Source organism: Polyergus mexicanus, unplaced genomic scaffold (genome assembly GCF_030449975.1).
Source record: "Polyergus mexicanus isolate NDT 795.1 unplaced genomic scaffold, iyPolMexi1.0 SCAF_22, whole genome shotgun sequence".
In the NCBI taxonomy this organism is placed as follows: Eukaryota; Metazoa; Arthropoda; class Insecta; order Hymenoptera; family Formicidae; genus Polyergus; species Polyergus mexicanus.
Window position 1 is genome coordinate 2653420 of NW_027223342.1, and position 26990 is coordinate 2680409.

Consider the following 26990-nt stretch of genomic DNA (forward strand, 5'->3'; position numbering starts at 1 on the left):
AAGCAGTGGTATCAACGCAGAGTACTCGAATAACAGGCGATTATCCGAGTGTAATATATTAACCCGTGTAATCGTGATTAAGGCATCTTTCGATATATATATATATATATATATATATATATATATATATATATATATATATATATATATATACTCGCAAACGACAAGATTTTTCCCACGCATCTTTTATCTATCGAAAATGAATTTCGCATCCGAACGAATATTCGAAATATCCGAATCGAGAGTAATTTGTAGTTTTGATATATCGACTTTATAATACGATACAACGATCGATGAATACATTATATATTTAACATATTTTTAGGCGCTGAAATAATTTACTCGCTGTCGTATATAATAATATTGCGTTGAAAATATAAGCGCGTCGCGTTCCACACGTTTCCGCTTTAATATTCTTTAATATTGTTTTCAAATGTAATCTTTTTTTCAGAGTTATATTCACAATTTCATAAATCGAGATCGCAAAAGAGCGTCGCTCGAGCTAGTTTCATTTATCTCGCGCAGGATTTTTCGCGTACGGTTTATTTCTTGGAAGAGACGCGCTCGCTCCTTTTCCTGGAACGAATATTCGACGACGCGTTTCCCCCTCCCCATCTACTACTATTCGACCTGCCTAAATTTTCCGTAACCGTTACAGTAACCGTCGTATTGCATTAGCGTGCGAGATTGAAATATTCTTTCCGTATTTCTCGCCTTTTTTTATCCATCACAAGTTTATCCCGTGTATAAAGTGGATGTCGCGAGTATCGGGAATGTCGATTAGAATCACGGAAAATCGTCTCCGTCCATTTATTAATACGCGATTATATGTTCTTTCATGTTTATAATCGGCATGGAAATAATTTTACCGCGTCATTGCATATGGCGGATTTTGGACTACGAGTGAAATAGTGATTATGAGAATAGTGATTATGCATGAGTGGACAAATTGATAGACTGTGTCTCGTCTCAATTTGAAGCAAAGGGAGCAACCGGAAACGGAAGGGATCTCGCGATGACCAGATGCAGAAAGAAGTGAGACATGCAAGGGCGGTGCATCGGTCGGTCAGTAGAATTTATTATTAAACATTTAAAATTGTCAATATAATTTTTAGTTTATGGAAACAATAGTATTGGAAAATCGGGTTTTTTTTTTTTTATTAATGATTTATAGTTCATGTATAAATATTTAGAATTATAACTGACCATATTATCTTTGCCTTGATTATTTCTATTATTCGTCATTGATGATTACTGATGATTTCATAATTATAATCGTTGAGCGCATTAATTTTACTATTTTATTAGCATTCGAAATCATCATTAATACGATTACATTTTATTTAACTCTGATCACTCTGTAATCTTAACATCCTTAACGCGTCATTTTTAGAGAATGAAAATTATCAAACATGTGCATTAACGAAATTAACAATATGCGTGTCAATTTATTTTTTAATTTATGGAAACGATGATATTGAAAAATCGAGTTGTTTTTTGATTAATTATTTATAATCTGATAATCATATAAATATTTAGAATTAAAACTGACCATATTATTTTTGCCTTGATTATTTCTGTTATTCGTCATTAATGATTACTGATGATTTCATAATTATAATCGTTGAGCGCATTAATTTTACTATTTTATTAGCATTCGAAATCATCATTAATACGATTACATTTTATTTAACTCTGATCACTCTGTAATCTTAACATCCTTAACGCGTCATTTTTAGAGAATGAAAATTATCAAACATGTGCATTAACGAAATTAACAATATGCGTGTCAATTTATTTTTTAATTTATGAAAACGATGGTATTGAAAAATCGAGTTGTTTTTGATTAATTATTTATAATCTGATAATCATATAAATATTTAGAATTAAAACTGACCATATTATCTTTGCCTTGATTATTTCTATTATTCATCATTGATGATTGTTAATGATTTCATAATTATAATCGTTGAGCGCATTAATTTTACTATTTTATTAGCATTCGAACTCGATCATTAATACGATTACATTTTATTTAACTCTGATCACTCTGTAATCTTAACATATATCTTTAAGGCGTCATTCTTAAAAAATGAAAATTATCCAACATGTATATTAACAAAATTAAGAATACGCATTTTGTCTAAAAAAGACGGGAGAAAGAAACGGTGAAATTAATGCGCTTTTAAAGCTTAAATTACATCTCCAATATGCAATAATAAATTTAAAATACATATAGCGAATATATATAGAGTTTAAAATAGCTCGTGATTGAAAATTATATTTAGACTTTAAGTATTTGTTTTTTAACATACCGTAAAGCTTTTTATTATGTCAGGTATTTTGCATAATTTATATTTAAACTCTATATTTAAATGGTTCTATATTAAAGTGCATTTGTCTGTCCCCTAATGCATTTGCATTTTTCTTCTCATGACGATCGAGCAGTTTGACGAGACGTAGTGAAAACAATGAAGGGGAAATTTTTAATAACGATGTCAAGTTTTTAAACGAGAGTGATGTTATGAAAAAAATTATTAATTATCAAGTAATTAAAAAATAAATTGAAAATTTATAATACAAAATTTTTATAATGTATACATATCTAACTATATATACATATCGTTATTCTAAATATATTTTTTTTCACTTTATTGTAGTTTATTTTTATATAACGTACTTTTATACGTATAATGCTGTCCATTTAAATTGTAGATTTTAGATAAATTTTTCATTTGTTTCACAGTAAATCAAAACGCGATAAATTACATATTCAGAGTAAAACGAAACAAAAGAAAATATTACTTAGATTATTATGTTGTATTGTAATATTCATTCCACGTTAATTCGTTTCTAGTCTGGGCTATTCATTATCGACCCATATTAAGTTAGCCCCCCCACCAACGCCAAATTAAATCGAATACATCAAATAATTTAGTGCTAATTATGTGCTAATTAGTTGCCGTAGTCCGAATTTTGTTGCTCAAGCCGTTTAGCAGGAATTTACATTCAAAGTGGGGGGTGCTAGCTTGACATTAAGCCAGCCCCCCCCCCCCCATAGTGAAAAAAAAGGATCGATTTTTAATACTTTAAGACGAGCAACAAATTCAGTTTCTTATATATTTCGATAGTATATTGTCCACAGATTATTTTAATACCAAAAACATGCGAGCAACAAATTCTTTTAGTTAATTTATATAATATAAGAGCGCGTCGTAAGGGTCCGCGGCGACAAAGTATCCATTTTTCATACTTTAAGACGAGCAACAAATTCAGTTTCTCATATATTTCGACAGTATATTGTCCACAGATTATTTTAGTACCAAATACATGCGAGCGATACATTTTTTTATTTACTTTTACTTCGCGCAAGTGAATGGTACGGCGCGGCGAGACTGAGTATATAGTGGTATTAATTAAATAATATACTTTTTTAAAAATATTTTTATGTTATTTTAGAGCAACAAAATAGCAACAAATTCTAGTGTATTTTATTTTTTGATTCGAGCTTTATATATATTTTTTTCACTATGGAGGGGGGGCTGGCTTAATGTCAAGCTAGCACCCCCCACTTTGAATATAAATTCCTGCTAAACGGTTTGAGCAACAAAATTCGGACTACGGCAACTAATTAGCACATAATTAGCACTAAATTATTTGATGTATTCGATTTAATTTGGCGTTGGTGGGGGGGCTAACTTAATATGGGTGCGATTATCCTCTCGCATCCCTCGCGGGGTGCAAGTACCGCGGCTTATAGACCGCATCCGAATGACGTGTTACGACGATTCCGCAACTAACTAAGCTTCTCGGAGCTTCGCGGATAACGAGCCGGGATATACACCGTAAATTGTAAATCATCACGCACGGCCAACTCGAATAGTCTTATTCCGCGTTCGCCAATTTCCCCCGCCCGCCCCCGATGCCTTTTATCCGTCCCTCGCGTTCATAGTACACGCGCGTTTGCACGCGATAACATTAACACCTGTGACATGGATTGTAATCGGTATAATACCTCTCTCGCTAAAGCTTTGCCCGTTGAATAGCATCGAAACACGCGCGACAATCTCTAATAAGAACGCAGCCGGAGATAGACACAATTGACTGAAAACCAGTTTTGCGTCCCGTAAAATTTGTCACCGAGTATTGACGATGACACCGGGAGACAGAGAAAGACAGAGAGAGAGAGAGAGAGAGAGAGAGAGTAGAAGGCAAAACTCGCGAAATTCGAAGCGGCTGTGCCTCGGGCGTGAAAATAATTCTAGAGCCGCGCTGGATAAATGGGGGAGATTCGCCAGATAAATTACGCTTCGCGCAACAAGGCGACGTGGCGGCGGACGGATAATCGGGATTTTTTAAAATTAATTGCCTCGTAACGTCCGTTTCCCGAAAGGCACATAAAATCCCCGAGTCGAGAGCGCCGACGGGCCTCGAATATAAATTGCGCGTTCCTTGAAACACTCGCACTCTACCGTTCCTTCACGGGCGCATCCGCAGGGATGCAGCCGATATGTGTATATATATATATCCGATAAATCGAGAATATATCGATAATATACATAAAGTGCCTGGATATTGCTTTATGTATTAATACTTGTGTGTTTATCGAGTTGTCTTTAAATTTTCCAAAATTTCTCTTCAAATTTTATCTCGCGGTCAAACGAAGGGGGAAAAGAAGATAGATGACGTTGAATTAAAAGAATAATTTGCATTTTCAAAAGTATTTAAAAATTCTCTCGATTGTGTTTTAAAATATTCAAAAATATTAGATACAATCAAATATCAGAAATATTCTTGTAGAAATTATTTTCTAATGATAGATTAGGTAAGAGTTTTTTTTTTTTTTTTTTTTTTGGATATTTATTTTTCTCGATCGCGTGTTAAAATATTTGAAAATATTAAATACAATCAAATGTGAAAAATAAAAATTATCAATCTTTTTATCATGCAATCCAAACAAGAGGGAAAAGGGATAAATGACGTTCGACATTAATTAGAAGAAAAATTTTCCATTTTTTTTCAAATACTTCTTGATTGTGCGCCGTTAAAGTATTTAAAGATATTACATACAATTTAATATGAAAAATACAATATTTTTGTGGAAATTATTTTCTAATGATAGAGATTGAGCTAGTAAGAGTAGGGATGCTTAAAATTATCGATCGCAAACCTTGTTTCTCGAGAAGGCGCCAGTGTATCTGTCGCCAATAATGATGCGTCAAGATGCACCGATAGTTAGTTATATGTATACGAAAGGGAAAACGTACGGAGTAACCCCTTTACTTCGTCGTTACCCCCTCCACGTGATTTATAGAGACAAATTTATAGTCTTATTCGTAAGGTAAGATCGTTATGGTCGGCCTTGAAATTTCTTTATCCTCCTTCGTGCTCCGATACTGACTTTTGTCTCTAACCGTTGGCTTAAAATAATGCATCTTTATTAAACACGCAATTTTAGGTCTTTAATTCATGACAATTTGATCGCTCTTTGCAATTTGTTGAAACTAAATTTTATATACCGCCGTCTAATTGTCTGATCTTGGGCGTTTTATCCAGCTCGATTAAATTCTCTTCGAGGACGCGTATGTGTGTCTGGATACGTTTTATTTTCTCAATCTCGAGGGGGAGAGAGTAAATCTGTAGCGCCTTGCATCGAATCGTATACTTCTCGTTATACCGTCAATTGACCGAGCGGAAATAACGCGAGTTGTTAGAGAGACCAAGTGCATACGCGACTTTACGATTAACCGTAAAATAACCGTTCGTCTCTCTCTCTCTCTCTCTCTCTCTCTTTCCTTCCCCCTCCCTCTCGCGAGATATAAACTTTATCTTCGCCGGTCATACCGCGCGAAATCGAGTCGCGCGATACTTGTCGTATGTTTCCGAGAAGTTTCCACTTTCATCGTGGGATGTTACCGGGCAATTGCCTCGAGATAAGGGGCCGGGGATTTTACGCAGCCGTGGGAATCGGATTTGAAACTCATTACGACGACAAGGTCGCGCATACCTAAATACACGTATACGTCAAACGTGCGTGTGCGTTTTACGTGCGATACGCTCGAGTATCGACTCCTCTACCACTGGTATCGATTGTTCGCCGAGAGAGTCAGGTCGAGGGATATCCCATTTCCACGGGACACATAATACTCGCGCATTCCCGCGGACCTCCGTTTATTTCTTCGAGACGTCTTATACTTAAGCGAAGAGGAATAAAAAAAAAGCGATGTACACAATTGAAAAATTTGTGTTAAATTTAACATACGTCGCGTGTCTAAAATGGTCCATATATATATATGTTAAATCGTGACGATAATATACTATGTTAATATTTCAACACAAAACGGGGATGCAAACTTTATAATAATTGGAAATAAATTTTGTATAGAATCAACATATTTTTAACGATAAAGTTAACTTACAATTAGACAAAAAAAAAAAAAAAGATTATATCGACAGTCTGTGGTATAGTCGCTGTGTCTCGCTTCTATTGTAGAATAAAAAAATCAATATCTTTTTCCGTGTAAAATTTCTTATATTTCTTTAACAGATAAATCCTGTCATTTTAATAATACGGAACATGTCTATTATGTGAAATTAAATAATAATAACATTTTTAACGATATAACATTTCAGTTCAATTCAAGTCTTGAATATTCGACGCGTAGAAGAAAAAAATTTTAACCGATATATTTTTTAACAAGAAAACAAATTTTTGCCAAAAAAAAAAAAAAAAAAAAAAAAAAAAATCTAATATATTTTACAAATTTAATTCAATCTTTAAGCCTTCGCCAAGGCTTATCAAACGGGATCAGCTGACAATGAGATGAAAGCCAAATCTCTCATAACGATTAATTATTATTCTATCGCGTTTAACGGTTCGCTTTTAATAATTATCGTTCGTAGATTATCCGTGTGCGCGTTTCTTTGATTCGGGCGGCTTACGGGACGATTATTTCATCAAGTCGGCGACTTCCCAATCGAAGTGGGCGGGCGAACATTGATGGAACTGCGTTTTAGCTAATTAGAATCTCTCGCATTCGCGATAAACTCACTCCGGTTGGTCGTTCCCTCGGAAGGCGAGGAAAAAAAAAAAAAAAAAAGTGGCCCCCGAAGAACGGTATATACGCCGAGCGGAGAATCGAAGGATTTTTGCCCGCAGCCACGGCGGACCGTTAGAAATGTTTTTAGATCGCGAATTTGGATCTCCTCTTTTTTTTTTTTTTTCACGGTCATTATCCGTGTAACGATCGTCATTAAGGTGTTCTGACGAAGCGGTCGATCATTACGCAACAGGAAACGTCGTAGAATCGCGCAATTATTAGTTTAATTTTCTAACACTCTTTTCTCGTACACGCGGCAACGCGACGTTCCGGTGTTCGATGATCGTGACGACTTTTTATCGCGAGCTGCCTCGGTTGCCGTCGAGGACTGGCTATAATGAATCTCATTGATTCAATAAACGAGCGTATTATCGTCGAGTACGATGGCATTCTAATGGCATTTTAACGCTGCGCCGCACGATTTGTTGTTTTGGCAGTGTGGTCTTATTTTCGTTAGATCGAAAATAGACTCGGAGGCTTCGCTACGCGCGAGGATGTCTCGCGGCAAAATAACGTGAAAATAAATACCGATCGGCAAGACAGGATGCGCTCTCTCTCTCCCCGCGAGAGAGATTTTCGTTGAAATAACGAAACGGAGAATGTCGCGAAATTAATTATTTCCCGTCTCGTCGATCGAATACGCGATTCGCGCATCGGAAAAGATCGGAAGCGACGGCCACGTGTGCCACCAGTCGGGGCGAACGAAACGTTAAGCCGCACGCGCGAGTTTCGAGGAGAGGACGAGAGGGCGAGGCGAGGCGGATGTAGCGTTGAAAGACAGCGGATCGTTACTTAATTCCATGCGCTCGCTTAAATAGAACGACTTAGACTTAAGGTAGTCTGCAAAAATGAGGGAACGCGACGTTGTAGGAGAGCCGACGACTTGTTCGTACACCCGTACATGCTCCGGGGACAGATATGGGGAAAGAGAGAAAGAGAGAGTCGGGGGTGCCTACTGGTTTTGATATACGAGCGCACTAATACACGCGTATCGAGCACGCGTGAGTCATATTGAAAACCAGTCTCAGCTGAAGAGAAAGAGAGAGAGAAAGATATATATATATATATATATATATATACGCATCTATGGTACACACACCGTCGAGATAGTCGGCGCGAGAGGGACCTTTGAATATTTCAACGCGTGTGCGTGTGCGTTGCGCGCGCTCCGGGGATACGCACGTGAGATTAAAACTGGCGCGCGGATCGCGCGCGTGTGCGTGCGGCTATTAACGCGCGTCGCGCGTACGTACGTATACATACGTGTAGGGATCTGGATTTGTTATCCGGTTGTTGTTTCGAAATTGTTTTCTGGTTCCAGACGAGACGGTCGATGGTGACGATGACAGATCTTTGGGAGAAGAGCGTATCGCGCTCTTGTTTTTTTTTTTTTTTTTTTTTTTTATAGAGAGATATCTCTACTCTCCGTAATAAGGTCGTACTCACTCCGAAAGAGAGCCCGAGATCTGGCCGTGACATTTCGTGAAAGAGTACGTGTATTAACGGGAGAGAGATAAGTTCGAATGTATTGTATCGATGCAACTGTACCGTTCGCGATTTACAAATGTGCATGCCTATATTACAATAGCGAACCGATATCCAACAGAGTCGCGGAGAAAGTTATTCGATTCTCCAGACTCCATCGTGTGTTCTTGAGACGAAGTCGGGTAAATAATACGCTACCGTGGGATATGCGATTGTACGCAGACGCGATTATTGATCGATGCGATCGTGACCGCCGATGAGGATTTCTCCATTTGTTTAAGGAGAATAGCGAGCGTGATTGCTTTGACGAATGGCGGAGGGTAATGAGCGAGTAATGGATAAAATTGCATGTACCGGTATATAAAGGTCGCAGGGTATATATGCGCAAATACGAAGAAAATGTATGAAGTGCCGACACGATATAATTTGGATGAAACTAAATTTACTAAATTTTCAAATTATTTTAAAAAGAGACAGCCTCAAAGTAAAAATAAAATTTCATTATATTTTTGCAACTCCATATACGCGTATACAGGGTGTTTGGTTTAAATGCGTGTACGTTTATTAATTAATTTTTTTTTTTTTTAAATAATAGTTGCTTTGTTTTTCCGCTCATACCTGTCTAAGAGACGTACAATGTGACAACATCTTATGAATGACTATTGAAAATATTATTTTATCGTTGTCACATAAAATATCTTACAAAACTATAATAAAATAGAGATATTATTCCATTAAAAATAATAAAACTATGCGATGGACAAACGTTAAAAAAATATAATTTAAAATTTTCGTTCAGATAATTAGATAAATTTTCTTGAATAAAATAATTTTTATTTGAAACATCTTTTTAATAAAATGATTGAAAAATATCTATTTAAAAAAATCTAACATATATTTAAGAAAACAACTGCGAATGTATAAACTCGAATCAAACACACTGTATATCTAGGAGTATTTTTCCATGATAATAGATAGAAATAAAATTTTTCGCGTCTTTCTTAATATTTTCGTAAATTCTTCAAGGATAAAAAAATCATTAGCGAATCGAGAAGCTCTCGCGAAGATTGACAAGGCGAGAGCGAGAGGGGCGACCGAAGCGCGGACGTAAACGGCGTATCCACCCACGACGTGGCGTACTGTAACGAGGCTACAGTCCATTAAGTGCGTGCGGCTATTATGGCTAATGCATTACGAGGCGATAAAAAACGGGAACTATAGCGCGCGCGCAACAAGCGCATGCCCTTCGCCGCTCGCGTCCGCGCCCGCTCGCGCCCGCTCGCGCGCGCGCGCACTCGAGAGAACCGGACCGCATTCCATGTCGGACGACATGTCGGAGTACAGACTCGCTGTCCGAGTACAAGGCTCGTAGATACTCGCGTATTGGACGCGAAACGCATCCAGATCCGCCTCAATCTGGCCGCGCGGATCGACCGCGCGCGACGCGCCGGTCTATCTTCTTCGCGCCGCTGAATTTTCGCTCATTTATCCGATCCATCGATTCTCATTATCTCATCCTCAAACACATTCCCGATAATAGAAATTCGAATATCGATTTTCATTTTCGTGTAAAAGATGCGTCGTATCCTTTAGACCTTTAATCCGTCCCGAGTTATTCTCACCCAACATGATGTAAAAAGATGATGATAGAAGGCAGACTGCTAGGAAAGATTTGTCAAGATGACATCTGGTTTATCTAGGAATCCCGTAAATAAGAAGGGGGTAGGTGAAGGGGGGAAGGGTGGGGGGGGAGGAGGACACGGCGAGAAGAATGTAGACGCGGAAACGATAGGGTGGCGGGCGATGAAAAAAAAAAGAAGAAGAGGAAGAAGGCAAAAACGAGAAGCACACGGCAACCCTTTTCTCTTTCCTATCCCTCGCACCGCACGGAACCACGGAAACTACCTTGGAAATTCGACTCTAAAAATATTCGTCTTATGGAGTTTCTCCGTTTTTTTCGACCGCGCTCTCTCCCTACTCCCCGGACTCTCTTTTTTGTCCTTCTACCCTCGGGAGAGAGACGCGCATCGACCATATGGCTTGTGCGCGTTCGCGCGCGCGCGCGCGAGGGAGAGATAAAAAATTCATATTTTCACTGGAAGGGCTGAGACTCTCTCTCCCCGAGCGATATTTTTAAACTTCGGTGAGTGCTCCGAGAAGGAGATCATTCAACTTTCGTTTGTCCGTCAGATTCTTTCCGTAAATCCTTCCATCGATCCCAACGATCGATTATCGAGATGAGGAAAAATTATTATTACGATTATTATTATATTATTTAAACAATATATATGTTCTTATTCATCGAAGTAGTAATATGGAGCGAATGGAGCCGGATATTGTATATACTGGCTATACGTGAAATAAAAAAATAGCTTTTCCATTCATCCCCGAGCGATCGGCGCGATATTCCGTTATTTAAAGGGTTTCTTTAAGCTAATGGTTTTCTCACACGATTCTCGAAACGGTAAAAACCCTTTTCACGGAAATCGAAGACCCTTTGGAAAGCTGCGACGGGTCCAATCATTGGCACATTACGCAAAATCACGCCGGTCCCAGTGGTAGCTTCCGATACCTGGAAACATGATATTTTATTGGTGGATTAAGGCGCGGGCCCTTTAAGAAAACGTCGCGGTAGAAAGAGAGATGACGAGAGGACGCGCGAGTGTTCTGACCTATTTTCGGAGGGCGGGGGGGATTTTGCTTCAACCCTTTCGAGACCTAACGGGATGCCGCGACTTTTTTCCCACATTCTACTTTTCCAAAAATCGACTACCTGATCATATCAACTGGTTGTTGCGACGTTCAAATGGGGTCGTTTCATAATACGGGAAAGGGTTCGCCGAAGTTCTTCCTGTTTTGAAATTTTGATTCGCTCCGCCGAGCAAAGAATATAGAATAATAATTTATAATAATTATGCAGATTGATTATAACAATAATTTTCGTAAAAATATACGTTTGTAATAATTAATACTAATTTTATTCTCACCTTCATTTTCTTTCCCTTGTACAATGTTAATAATAATATTTTAAATATTAAGTAAAAAGAGAACAGTAAATTATATAAAATAGGGTAATATAATTTCATTAATAAATGGATTAATACACATAATATAATAAGGAACAATAAAATGTAATTTTCTATTAATAATGATAATTTAAAAACGAAGGTTTTCCATAAATCGAGAAGAGAGCCCGCGTAACACGGGTAAGTGCGGACATATACAAAGATGAAATATACAAATATAAATAGGAACGGCACGATAATTGTGATAAATGAGCGCGTTAAAGAAATCAAAAGAGGCACGAGGAGCGTTCACACGACAGACTGGTATTGTACAATCACGTGAATCAGACCCATTTTCGCTCATGACTCTTTTCAGCTTTAATCATCCTTAATCCCTGTTACAAGCTACCCGCACGATGTAAATAGCTCGGAAACGTCAATCTAAAAATTGGAAGGGATATTAATGTCGCGATGTATCAGAAATGTAACGGGAATAATAACAAGTACGAGAGAAAGAGATTTTTACGATACTTTGTCATTCTCTTTTCGAATAAGTTTTCAACTGAAGCAGCTTTTTATTCAATCGACAATAATATAATATTGAAAATAAATCACTCGTTTATAATTTATCCATAATAACGGGGAAAAAAAAAAATTATTTTTCAAAATCTTATAAAACTAGCGAGCTTAAGTTTATTTATATAAAAAAAAAAAAAAAACTAGATCTATCGTTCTTTCCCCCAAACCCTTTGATCGCATCCAATTTCCGTAACGCCACAGCATCCCTCGTTTTCTCTCAATTAGCAACGTCCATAGTTCCCCCCACCCATCCCTCGAATAATCGTCACCCTCTACGGTAACGCATCGGCGATAAGCATCGGCGATAGGCATCGTAAGGACCTTTGCGGGGGTAAAAAAGTGGGAGGGTCCTTCGAGGACACTCGAGTGACGTCATTGGTCGGCGGGATCTTTCTATGCGGGGTAAAGTGCGACGATTCTGCGCAGGGGTGGAAAATTAATGTATTCCGAATTCTCGCGCTTCGTCTTTCGCGAATCTGTTGGCGAAATGGCGAATTGATATATATATCGATCGTCTAATGTTCCGCATTGCGTATATCGAGTCTCTTGTCACTCGATACAACCATGCTGAACATTGTCCGGCGAAAAGTATAAATACGGAGAAAGCGATTCTCTAATCAATTAAGAGTAATGTAATCGTAGTAACAGAATTCGTCGAAGCAGATTTGTTTTAGGAGTACGTTATCTTACTCTTCGTAGTACGAGAGAGAGTTGAAACTAACAATAAATATATTAATCCCATCACTTTTTATGTATCAAAAATTAACCCAGATAATATCTTTGAGAATTTTATTTCGACATTTTATCACGCTGTACATTATCCTTATGACGCGATGGAAATTATTTACTTGCTATTCCAAGGACAATTTCGTTGCCCTACCTGTGCCCCCCCCCCTCCCTCCGATATTAATAAGATTAACGCTTCCGCCCCCGCGAAACCATCTCCGCGGATCCACTATCCGTACGCGTGCGTGCGGGATGTCATTATCTCGGCGGCGGCGTACAAAGCGACGCGCGCGGTTCACCAGCCGGTGGACGAATGCGAGTGACAGCGGCCGAGGAGCGGAAGAAGAGGAAGGAATCGCAAGGCGGTGGCAGAATCGCCGTCTCTTCTTTGCCCCCGTCTCATCGCCGTCGCCGTCGCCGTCGTCGTCGCCGTCGTCGTCATCGTCGTCGTCGCTGTCGTCGTCGTCGTCGTCGTCGTCGCCGTCGCGGTACCGCCACACGGCCGCGGCGACGTCGGAGGGGAATGTCGGCGAGGAAGGGGGAGGGCAACAGCGATGCGTACCACCTGGGGTGGGAGGCGGTGGAACATCGGCCGAAGGCGGGGAGAATGCGACACGTCACTATACCCGACGGGGTGGGGCATCCTACGAACGTTAAACTGGTGGGGACCCCCAAAGTATCCCGCGATCTTTCCCTCTCGGTGAAAGAGGGGCCAGGTTGGGGAGAGAGAGCGGCGTGTTTCTAAATCCCCCCTCCCTCTCTCTCTCTCGCTCCTTCCCCTTCTTTATTCTCCCCTCTCCGCCGTCGCTGTCTCTCACCCTTTGGAGGGGTTCAGTCATCTCGCGCCAGCCGAGCCACGCGCACTCTCTCTCCTCTCTGACGCATTCTCTGGGCTCGTTGGAGAACGCCGGAGAACCACCCCGCGATTCCGGCGACGACGAGAGCGTTACCGTCGTCGCGAGGGTGGCGTCCCTCGCACTACGAGGGTGGCGGCGGTAGTGGTGGAAACGCCGTGACGAGGCCTGAATTCGCCGAGGGATCTTTTGAAGGAGACGCGAGGAGCGAACCGCCCCCTTGGGACCACCGTCGGGAGACCACCCCCACTTCTTCCCCCCCTCGACGAGCGAACGCGCGGGCGCGCGCGCGCGCGCGCTCCCTCGCTCTCGCCTCCCTCCTCGTCGCGGGTGCTTAGACAGCCTCGGGAATCGAAGACACACGGGTACCGAGTTTCACGGGTGAAGAACCCGCGCGTGTCCTACGCGATCAGGCCTTCCCGCGAACGAGGATTCATCAGGCACGACAGTTTTCGAGTGTCGTGATAACGCGGACGGAGAACCGGAAACGAACCGCCTGTCACGGTGCGCGTCCAATCCGGGGACGCGTTGTTACGTATACGTAGTGCTGTTACCACAACACTGTCAACCGCTCAATTGCCGGGATAGGGAAGCATAATCATGACAAGGTAGGCGTTCTAAATCCGACAATCTTTCGATCAAAGAGCCAAACCAAGGTAATCTGTGTACGATGAAAATTAATCGTCGAAATAAAGATCGACGGTGGTCGATCGTTGGGGGGGATCGTTAAAATCGCTCGGACCGAAGAGACGACGAGAAGCTGGACCGAGAATGCCGGATAAATCATTCGGATGCTTCCCGAGAGAGAATCTCGAGTGACGGTGTTCAGAGCGGTACGGGAGGTGTCCGATGAGGGTGGAAGTGATGCCAGTGGATTTCGAGGAGGTAGGAGCTGGTGCGTGTTTCGTGTTCCTCGTGAGACAGAAGAACGCTTCGAAGAAACGAATCGGAAAAACTCGAATCCGGATTGTTCGGTGTAAGTGAACGCGAGTCGCGAGTTTGGTGCGCGAGCGATATTGAATTGTCACATTTTTCAAGTGAATGGAACAGAGCCTCCTACCCTCTTCGGGGGCGATTAGTGTTAATGATCGATAACTGAATCTGCATCGTCGAAACGCACGGTAGAACTATGACGTCGACAGGAGTGATTCGTAGCAGAAACGGAAATATCATTTAAAGAACAGAGAGGTAAAGTTTGCATCCGGTTCATCTAATCAATATCTCTTATTACGCGAATCGATATATCGTATTATTCCATCGACAAATGAAAGATGTCGACGGAAAATTTTGATATAAAAACGTTGACATTTGTACATATTTCTCATTTCTTGTGATATACTTTCGCGTAAGGAAGAAGAATATACTGTATTCGATTTATATTAGAATGTATGTATAAAAATATTTTTTCTGGTAATTTAAAAAAATTCCTCTATATTCTAATGGGAATTATTAATTGAAAATATCAACGGCCCTGATATCTGGAACAAATTATGAATAAGCGGTATATTACTTGCGACGTGATTATCAATCGATTTCGCTTCGTCTTATTTCGCGTTGAAGGGGTTAAACGTAATTTTATTGTCGCGTGAATTTCGCAGATTTTTCGATTTTCGCATTCTCGCCTTTATTTATGTTGCTTATAGTCGAGAAACGTCGCCCATGAACAATGTTAGCGACATTGCGTTTGAATTATGTCTCCCGCCACAGCGATGGTTGTTGCTGTAAAGTATGCGTGTAATTGGCTCGCTTTCTCGTCCCGATTTCCACATTTCCGCAACGTTCCGAGTTACATCTCGACGGAACGAAATTATAGCCCGTGGAATTGTTCTCGGGGCGATTTCGCGCGCAATTTTGTCGTAGAAAAATCCGCTCGGAAAATTCATCGGAACGCGCCAATACGAATTCGTGTTTTACGTTTGACTGAGGATCAATTTGGCAGAATGTCGCCAAATTGTCGCAAATACCGGGTACTACTTCGATTTTCCGCCCCCTTATTATTATTACATCCTCAACAGCGTCAAATTGCCCGAATAATACAGGCGCGACTCGAAAATTATCGTTCCGACGACCGCCGATCTCCCTGTCACAGAATTCCATCTCCATCAGATTCCCCCCTGGCGAGTTTACGCACAATAATTTCCTTTTCGTGTTTTTATATATTTTTTTTTTTCTTTTATAAATTATAGTGATATTTCTACATTTATGCATTACGTTTGCTCGAGCTTGCTGTCGCATCCGATGTATTCGTTTAATGGAAATAGGAATTTATGACGAAAATTTATTAGGATAAACGTGTCATTATTTCGCGCGATACGAAACATGCGATATTTTCCTTTTGCTCGATATTATTATTTATGAGTCTAAGAAGTTTTTAATAATTATCTCATCTCTTGCGCAAAGTTTGGCACGAATAAGATATGAAGAGACACATCTTAAAACAAGAGCATAATATAAGTTTAATACGGAATATAATATAAATTTATACCGAAAATAGGAAACTTTGTGAACGGAGAGTATAATAAGAAAGTTTTACAAAGTAAAAGTTTAAAAAGCGAGAGGAATTTATCGGAAGAGACGACGAAAGAATCGCGAATCGATAGGCCACGGTGTTAATGGAGAGAAAAAAAAAACGTATAAAAACGAGATAAAGAAATAACCGCGAGACCAAGTGGCGGATGTGACAAAGAGAGAAGCACGCGAGGAAGAAATGAAGAAATCAGAAAAGGCGGAATAGAGAAATCGGAAAGAAGGAGAAGAAGGACGGAGAGAAAGAGAGAGAGAGAGAGGACAAGCGAGGAATCGTGTATACGTTGATATACGTCGCGGGATATATTAGCGAAAGGAGGAAAGGACGAGGGGGGACGCGAAGAACACAGAGAGCGCGAGGGAAGAAAAGGGTCGAGCCTCGGGAACGGATAAACGCGCAACTGGAAGAAGTCGGGCGGGATGATGGGAGGGGGAGGGGGAGAAAACCACGAAACAATTGGAGGAGCGGAGGCGGCCGCATTTCATGTTGTCTGGCATCGGCTCCCTTTAAAGAGTCTCTTGCTTTTTGTTAGCTCTTCGAAAATTATGATTGTTTGTCCGCGAGATTTACTGCTCGGAGGCTCCCTCGATCCACCGAGTACATGCGAACGTGTGTGCGTGTGTGCCCCCGTGTGTGCGCGAGGCGCCCTAGAGAGAGAGAGAGAGAGAGGAGCATCGCGATCTTTCGCTAGGCCGCGAACGGGTTTCCCGAGTGGCGGAGAGGGATCGGTGTTTGGGAGGGCGATGGAAACGCTGGGTGGTTTACCGAGAGATTAAAGAATCGAGGATTTACAACAGCTCGCGCTACCAAATTGGTGCACCGCTGCTTCCTTCTTCTCCGTTTCTCTCGCACGCTAATTTACTTGTCGCGCTATCTCGTCTCGGATTTATTAAATTAGTCGCTGTTTGGATTAGGAGATCTCGCTTTGAGCCGAGAAAGAATTGCGCCGAGGCCGCTTCGAATAGCACGATAAAGGCAACTTGCGCGATTGAATTTGTCCTTGTCTCGTCTGGATGAATAAAAAATTATATTAAAGACTAATGGAAATTTTAATTTATTATCGATTGCACGATATTGTTTATATATATATATATATATATATATATATATGTGTATGTGTGTGTGCGTGATTTTAATCGAATACGTTATATATCGTCTGATTATTTATGCTGCGTAATCAAAGTTGAGTATCTGTTGATCATCCATGAATGCCCGGATGTATTAATTAATGCAAGCTATAATCTTGGGAAAAGAAATTGAATCGAATTAAGAATTTATTAACATAATATTTATTTTATATACATATATTACGTATCGGAGATGAGAAGTTATATAGATGACGCTAAAATATACTAGAATGAAGAATCAATTGAACAACTTTCATCCTTTCACATTACGAGACTTATAATGCTTTCCTGAACATTCCTCGGATTATTACGACTCCCGACCTGGGGACCGCAACGCATATTCCAGAAAGACACCTGTTGCCGTACCTACTCGAACTTTTCCCAACTTCGCGTCGCGGGACTTTCCCCACGGAACGGCGCTAAAAATTCTTTTACCGCCTCGATGAATCTTTGTCCGCTGAGCTTACCGCTCGAGAAACGACGGCGAGCATATACAATATATCCGGCTGATTTATTCGGCATCTTATTGTGGCCGCGTGTTGCCCGGGAACGGGCCAACTTCGAGGAGTATCTCGACTCCGAAAAGCGATTCCCTTCTCCGGCGATCGCTCTATAAATTTCACGAGTCTCTCGAACCCTATATTTTCTCGTTATCCTCGCGTTTTGCACGACACGTTTTATTAAAGTACGATAATTTTACGAGGGTCGGCTCCGTCCCCCTGCCTCGCCTCGCCTCGGCTCCCGTTGCCCTCTTTTTCTCGACGCGAGATTCTCATTCGCTCTTGCCTACGGTATCTTTCCTCAAATACGAGATCCGTTTTCTACGTATTCTTCCCTTCCTCTTACAATTTATCATCCCCGATATCAACCGTATGCTAATTTTGTTAATTACACGCAGAAATTTTCAGTCATCGCTCTTAAATACACTCGCACGAATGGTGTCAAGTTTTCGAGCGTTTATATTGCCCGTTGATTTTTATCTCCTTCTTATCGTATATTAATATATATATATATATACAATGCTAATTAAGTCTATACCACTGTCGCGATATGACAGACGAAATGCGAAGACGTGACGCGTGTGATACGTCGATGAAAACGCAGGATACGATACGATCTTCTGTGCTTTTAATAACTCTTACACTCTCGCGAGAATAATATATTCAATTTTATTCGCATGCGGCTTTGTTATCTACGACGCATATGTACGTGCGACGTTAATTACGATGATATCACCGCGTGAAACGTACTTTAAAGTACTTTTCCTACGTTTAATACGAGTATCTACAACAGATAAGCTCTAATTAAGACGCGCGATGAAAATTTGTAACGCGTCGCGTATCGATCGAAAGGATCGAGAAATAGACAGAGTAATCGATTTAATTTAATATCGATAATTTTTCCACTTGAAAATCATGCAATTTTTGATATTAAATTCAAACGTTTTTTAATTGCCCGAGCATCATTGTCGCGAAACGTCTTGGTGCATCGTCGTCGTCGTCGTCGTCGTCGTCGTCGTGGTTGATTTCTCGCGCGTATGTACATATTGTATATCCGAGAAATTGTGCTCCGAGTCAGCTCGGCAGTAAAAGGCCTAAAGTTTTTAATACTTTCAGTTGTTTTTATGGCGGCTGGCATTCGCTCCTTTTTATTGTTTCGTCCCCTTGCCGCTTGTCTCTTTCCTTCTTTCTCTCGCTCTCTCCCTTGGAACGCGCGCGAGAGTCCGAGCGTATCGGAGGAAGAGAGAGAGAGAGGGAGAGAGGCTCACAGTCAGCCCTCTCTGATGTACGACTCGGCGGTCCGCGTGAAAAAAATCCCATAAACCAGTAAAAAAGCACGGGGTCTCTGGGCTAGAGGGGTCGAGAGGGGGATGGACGGGGAGAGGAAGACGCGAAGGGAAGGGAAGCGGGAGGGAGAGAGAGGTTCCAGTATCGCCAAAGGAATTCCTCTTATGACGAACCACGCGTGATTTTCTTTCGTCTGCCCCCTTCCCATACTCTTCACCCCCTTCTTCCCGTCAACCTTCTCAACCTCGCTTTAACATCGCGGCTTTAACCGACAGTCCCAATGCGCGTTTCTTCACCTACGTTTCGGCCCTTTTCTTCGCTTCTTCCTTCCCCCCCTCGTTGCTTCTTCGCGTCCGATTCCCTTTCGCGATTCTTAATCTTTCGCATCTGTCTATCTAATGCCGTCTTAATCAACCATAGTAAAACGCCGACGCGTTTTATGTTTCGACGCTGAAGGGAAATGGGGGGGTGAAGGGAGAAATGAAATTGTGCTAACGTAGTCTCGTGTTTATCGTAAAATCTTTAGCGTCGAGTTTCTTTTTTCTTTTCCGCTTATATGACAAATATTTTTATATCGCGGCAAAATATTTGCAACGTCGAAATAATTCACGCGACAAGAAGTTTTCGGAAAAATGGGAAATTTTGTTCTCTCTCAATCGATCGATTATCGTTTAAAATATTCTCCGTGTCTTTTCACCTCATCTCTCTTTGTCTACTTTCTCCCCTTTCTTCGTATTTTCCCGTCTGTCTACATCTACAACGCCCGGTCGTCAAAAACCGCGTAATCTCGACGGGTAAATTAAAAAGCGAAGACAAAAGCAGGTCATGTGACAAATGACGGACACATGTGCCATCGTTTCGCGTCTATTATTTGTGCCCGCCTCGGAGGTCTACACCCAGGCTGGAAAACATGCTCTCCCTCTGTCGTCTTAACGTAACTCTTTTGCAGGCACATTTGCATACGTTCGCTCGAGTTTAATTTATTGAGATGTCAATTCGTATATCCAAAGACATTGATAATCTTACGAACCGCGCTCACGTTTCATTGAATTCCAATTATTGTAATTAAGTTATCAAATCTACGATTAAATAATTTTTTGAAATTAATTATTATCTCTTAAAGACGACGGTTAAAAGATGATGGATCTTTCTTGTTACACAACAATCTTGTATATCCGTTTGAAAGAAGAAGCGATGTCATTAACCTTACGATTTTTGATGAATTTTACATTGTTTCGCGTAAGCGTCGTAGACGGAAGTGGCGACAGGGGGGCGATTTCGACGAAGAAAATCGATCGCACGGATATACAAATTTCATGACCCGATGACGTATATAGAAAAAAATAAATACGAATCATAGTTCTAGGCGATAACGATCTTTCTCACTCTCTCTCTCTCTCTCTGTCTCTTTCTTTCAGCGCTTCCTATGAATAGTTATAGATTATTTCGCATAAATTAGACCGCGTGGAATTAATAGCTAATTCAGCAAGTTTTCAATCTCAATGCAATCGAGAATTCAGCGGCATGAAAACTTATAAATATGGAAGCGAGAATCGACGGCATACCACCATGGACGATTCCACTTTCGCGAGTGTTAATTGTCGAATTAGCACGCCGATTCCTCTTCGCGATGATCGTCGAAACGAGCGTTAATTAAAAAATTACAAGGTATTAAATCATTAAAATAATTCCTACAACAATCCAAGCGCATTCTTTCATCCAATCTCTATCGACATATAGATGAAAAAAATAAAATAAAAAGAAAATAAAAAAATTTATATATTTTTGCGTTTGCAACACATTTCTTCTTCCATCTTCAAGCATTAAAGTGACATTGCCATAATTTTTTGAGGCATTGAACTTGGAACGTTGCGATGCAAAATTTCCGACGATGCAAACGACTGACCACGCTGACCTGCTCGATTGCCTCGCATCGAAAACGTTTCCCGCGCTACCATCTCGATGAATTATTATTTCGACCATCATCTCGATCGGGAATCTACCAATCGTACCGAAGAAGGGGAGGACGAAGTAAAAGAAGAAGAAGAAGAAGAAGAAGAAGAAGAAGAAGAAGAAGGCCGCCCCGCGATCGCAGCACCATCCGTAATTTCAGATAGAGTCGGTGCCGGGTGTTATTAAACCTGATAGGCCAGCGAACGTTTCTCCCTCGCGGGTGTTCCCCGGCTTCAATTTAAATCGGTGACTCTGCTCTTCTGCACCCACCCTGTCTCCCCTCCCCCCTCTCCCCACCTTTCCACCCTAGTCCCTTCGCGCCGACTGTTCTACGGCATCCACCCTCTGTGCCGCAAACTCGGGGCCCTTAGGGCCCCGTTTCGGTCAGCACGTCGAGAAGAAACGGAGAATAAGATCTACGACGGGACTGTGCGGGAAATAAAGGAGAGCGAAAAGAAGGGACGTCCCTCTCCCCCGCTATTCGTTAGGTTTAACGATAACGATCGTTTATCAAAATAACTCATGATAATTATCAATTTTAATTATTGACGCTATTCGTGATTAAACATTGGTCTACGCGTCCTCAAATATAGCTAGTTGCTGTGAAAAAGGTCATCATTGCGATCATGTAAATGACGATTTTCGTATACGGATAAAATATTTATCGGCTAAATTTTTTCCCGACGTTAAATTCATAATATAATATTAAATTTTATTGAGAATTCTTTCTATTTTTATTACTTTCATGAAATAATAACGCGATGCAGTATTTTGCCAAACGGATATTAATAATAATATCTTAATTCTACGCGTAATTTTATTAAATAATTTTATAAAAATTTAATTGAAAATTCTACGATGTGAGTTACATAATTTTTTTAAGATACGATTGTAAGATATTATACCCAAAAAAAAAAAGAGAGAAAAAACATCATGATGACAAATAATTATGCTTAAATGTAAAAGAAATTATATATATATATTTAAATAATAGTAAAAATAAATTTTGTCTGTAATGAGGATTCGAGGGAAAAAACGGTTACATCATTGACGTTAAAGTTAACGTATCGTATGTCTTTCTGAAAATTGTTCTCGAGTTCTCGTCATATTGATATGTAACACCGTCGCTTTTAATGGTGTCATAGTTGAGATCGTTTGTCAGGACGAGTCTCCTGACAAGTCAATGGCCACGTCACGTCAGTCAAAGGAAGGCCCATCGTATCTCACGATTATTCGCGATACTATTGCCGTGGGCGGTTTCGTTTAAAAGGAGTTCGTGTGAGCCAAGTCAATCTTGTTCTCTTTTCTAACAGATTACCAAAACGAAATCTTTATATATTTTTTTTTTTTTTTTTTCGTTCGAATACACAAAATAGAAGGAATACTTAAAATTACAGGAAATAATCATTTCAATGCGGTAATTGGTTTTGAAAATTTAAATGTAACGAATTTATTATCCGATACTAGATAAGCGTATGAATACGTTACGGATGTTTTATTAGAAAATGCTATCGTAACGGCAGCGCACAATCGAACGAATAAATAAGTCTCGATCGTAAACGCCGATTGCAAAATCCGATGTTTTAATGCCTCTCGTTTTTATATCCGCGCAAGGATTTTCTCCGCGCAGTTGGCGCGTTTTCATAAGAATACTAATGACAGCGTTAACGGTAATTCGCATTCTCGACGAAGCTCGATCGAAAATATTAGCAACGACGCGTATCTTCACACTGAAAGAAACGATTGATTATAATAATGCAGCCTTTGTCAAAGTTATCGAGCTTGATAAAATAGTTTCAATTAAATGTATATGTAATTATGACGAAATAACTTGATTAATAGGCTAATTAAATAGATTCAACGAAACGCAAGATCTGTCCTTTTGAAATGTTTATAATTATTATCAAGCCTTTCGTTTTTATTATTACAATCGATAATAGTGATGGAATATTTTGTAACAATGCATTACAAATGCATCTTGCAAGTTTAATTCTTTTTCAGGTGCAACGGAATTGCACGTCGCGACGCGACGCGACGCTCGTTACGGACGCGTTGAAATCTTGGAGCGACCGCGATTTATTCGATCATCTCTTGGCGCGATTGTAAATGGACGGAGGATGTCGGAACGATATCTTCCCGCAAAGCAGGAAGTAGCCGGCAACGACGCGCGCGGTCGTTCTCTCGCGACCGGTTCTGCCGATCGCGTCGTCTCCCGACGACGACGACGACGACGACGACGGCAAATCCGGAACTCGTCTCGCGTGCGCGCGACATGCACCGTTATTCATAGGAATTAATTCATAATTAGAGCGAGGGCCAACCTCTATATACCGGGGAGAGCCTAACCCACATTCCAGCCACCGGCTGTCCCCGCTGGCTGACGCGGTAGCTCGTTTCCAGCTTTTCTTTTCTTTCTCTCCTCTTTGCCTCTCTCTACCGTTTTCTCCGCGTCGTTGTCGAGTCTGTTTCCCCGCTCCCTTTCCCACACTCCTCTCATCCCACGGCATCTCTCGCCACTTGGTGCTCGCGCCTCACCTACGCGCGAGCCGTTTCGCATGCTTTCTTCCCGCACGACAGCCGGGGCGAGGAGCGGGTTATACTCGCGTTATCCACGATGTGGCGTATACGCGGTGGCACTCTCCTCCGAAAGAATGGAATGCCGCAATAACCGCGACCGCCGGATCAGCTGATTGATTCGCCTTCTCCGACAGCGATCTGGTTTCTGGTGTCAGCGGTATTTGCGAGCACACGCGTTACATCAGTTCAGTAGAGTACGAGATATACGCGGCGATATCTAAGGAGGTGAGTGCGTCCGCTGATGAAGACTCATCCTGACAAATCTCCGTTGAACGTCGGGGCTAATAGAACGGACAAAGCGAACTCCATATCGGGACGATGTTCTGGATTTGTGAGAGATATCGAGTTAGGAATTCGGCGTCATCGAGCGACGTCGATACTATGATTTTGAATTTCGTTCCAGGTTAAAATTTATCGTCGATTATGATTTATTAAATTTCTATTTCATAATTTATTTTTTATTTGTATAATTTAAAATTTATTAACTTATCTAATGCGTAATGCTTTTTATTCTTCAATTTATTAAATTTGTCGCGTGATTCTTGTTTTTTTTTTAAATTTGACTATAAATATATATACAATCTCAATATTTTATTTCGCAATATAAATCTCAATATTTTAGCGTTCACTCTATTTAGCATTATAAAATTTTTGCGTATATATATATATATATTTTTTTTTTTTCAATATTTTATTTCTCGATATAGATCTCAATATTTGCTCTATTTAGTATTATAAAATTTTATTTTGTTTTTTTAAATGTGGCTATATATATGTGTAATTAAATTTAAAAAACAAAATAAAACTTTACAATGCTAAATAGAATGCTAAGTAAAAACAAAATAAAATTTTACAATGCTAAATAAAATGTTAAATAAAAACAAAATAATATTTTACAATGTTAAATAGAATGCGAAATTAAAACAAAATAAAATTGTATAATGCTAAATAGAGTGAACGCTAAAATATTGAGATTAATAATAAATTATAAACAAAAATTAAAAAAGGCATAATATATATATACACAGGATATATCCCCAATTTAAATGACAAAACTTCAGGAGCGTATAGGGGACCGAAAAACTAAGATAGAAAGTCCTTTAGAAGTTTGCTCGCTTTTGCTCGATTTTGGAGAAAATCGCAAAAAAAGCAACAAAACAAGTTTTCGTTTTTTTACTTATTTATTTATGTTATCATCTATTTAATGCAGATATTGCCATCAAAATGTTGCCATCTTGCAGCCAATGCGAGCATTACATCTAGCACTGACCTCATTAATTGCAACTAGACATTGCTCTAGTGATATTTCGTACACCGCGTCTATGATTCGGTCTCTTAATCGCTCTCTTGGCATCGATTGGTATTTAAAGGATAACATCAAGTGTTTACATATGTAAGGAACCTTGAAGCGGAAAGTTTATTCGGTGCCGATCGACTCAAGAGACATCGACTGACAATGAGAGATGGAATATTTGCGATTTTCTCTAAAATGGAGCAAACCTCTAAAGGACATCCTGTCTTAGTTTTTCGGTCCCCGACACGCTCTTGAAGTTTTTCCATTTAAATTGGGGACACCCTGTATATTGTAAATATATTAAACGAACATCTGTTAATTGCACCTTTCTTCACCTTTGCTGTACGATTTATGATTGTTGTCAATCTTCTTAGCGTTTACTCTACTTAGCATTGTAAAAAATATATTAACGTCTATAGGTATATAATGAAATAAGAACGGTAAGAGATGCTGAGACATTGTTTCCTCGCGTCTTTTAACGTCTACCCGATGATATATCCGGTCTGGCGAGCGCGGGAGGTGAATCCTCCGCTGGTATCATTTCGCGGTGTCATAGTTCGCACGTTAATAACGGCGCGCGAGCGCCCACGTCCGCTTGAAATCGCAGTAGGCTGCACCGAGCCAGATTGAAAGGCGATATATTGCGCGTTAAACGCGGACGCGATGGATTAGAAAGTGGATTTTAGATGTTACCGTTGGCCGCCGCCCCGTCTTCCTCCGCGTCTCTCACGATATCGATATATTCGCTACGCGCGTTATCGGCGTCGACGATCACGCGTGTGGCGGATCTATCGGGACGCATACGTCGGAGAGAGATTTCGGGGCGCGCCTACTCGAGCCGTTTCCCATTCGCGTACGTTCCAATTTTTCTTGAGAGACGCTTAAAAGTGTTCCTAGGGCGATCGTTATTGTAGAATGTACGCGCGCGAGAGCGCGTTATCTTTCGTATGCTTCTGTCATACCTGCCTGCGCGACGCGATAACGCAGCTGCAAGAAGTCCGGAGATGCCGTAACGGAAGAGCCGCAAGTAGGTCAGCTGGATTCTGGTTAGTGCGTAAGTGCGTGCGTACCTACCGTTTGCTTTCGTTCATCCAGCGAGAACGCTGAAACTTCAAATTCGCGCCTTGCTTATAATATCTTGCGTAAGGAAATTTGATAAAAGAAGGAAATTTTTCGACAAGGGAAAAGAATTAATTTTATATTATATTATATTTCATTTTATTTTAAGGTTTTCCGTTACAAAATAAATTAGATAAATTAAATTACTAAATAAATAATTCTCCCTCTTTTAATACCCATGGACGAGATGTGAGTTGTTTGGGAGCAAAATTAAAGAAAAGAAAAGGCTTTGTAAAAGCCTTATATAATTAAAATTCACATATCATACGCGCGGATGAAGTTTTAAATACTTTGTAAATGCGGGTCCCGCGAGTCTGCATGTTGTTTGGTCGTACGGTTCGAGAAATTCGGGAATTTGGCAAAAATGAAAATCGTCCGGGCGTTTATCGATGTGCGATCGACACATGATAGCAATTCGTCATCGTTGCTCGCGAAAAAATTAAATCGCTGACTCGGTGAAGTTTGATCGGGTCGTCGTCCCGTACCATTCCTGCTCTGGCAGCTGGTTATGCCGCCTCCCCTCTCCCCCCTCCCCCCCCCCTCCTCCTTCCTTTCTTCTCTTTTGTGATTATTTTTATTTTGTTCCATTTTACATACACGTATGTTAATTAGCGATAGAATTAACATCCGCAACACACATCCGTATTATCGATTATCAATCATTTATTATATGATACCTCGAGACATTTAATCTTGAATTGAAGCCGCGCAAGACAGGAGGAGTGATAAAAAGTTTCCTTTTTAATTTAATGACCGTTCGCGGCTTTTAATTTTCACGACACGTGGTCCTTTTTACTTGAGATGTCATTAGGTGAAATTTTTGACAGGTGTCACGACTGTACACGTGTGCGTACACA

The 26990-nt window shown here is 40.4% G+C and overlaps 1 protein-coding gene across 4 annotated transcripts in view; it reads left to right on the forward strand.

Moving 5' to 3' along the window:
* Positions 1 to 26990, forward strand: part of LOC138942404 (zinc finger protein castor homolog 1) — a 174561-nt gene that overhangs the window by 86094 nt on the left and 61477 nt on the right. For 2 of the 4 annotated variants that reach the window (XM_070312615.1, XM_070312619.1), the window contains exon 1: positions 13728 to 14937. The exons of 1 other annotated variant lie outside the window; for it this stretch is intronic. The gene's annotated coding sequence lies outside the window, so the exon portion shown is untranslated. Of the gene's footprint in view, positions 1 to 1045; positions 1066 to 13727; positions 14938 to 26990 lie in introns of those variants that run through there. One more of the 4 variants, XM_070312618.1, reaches the window with a different exon arrangement.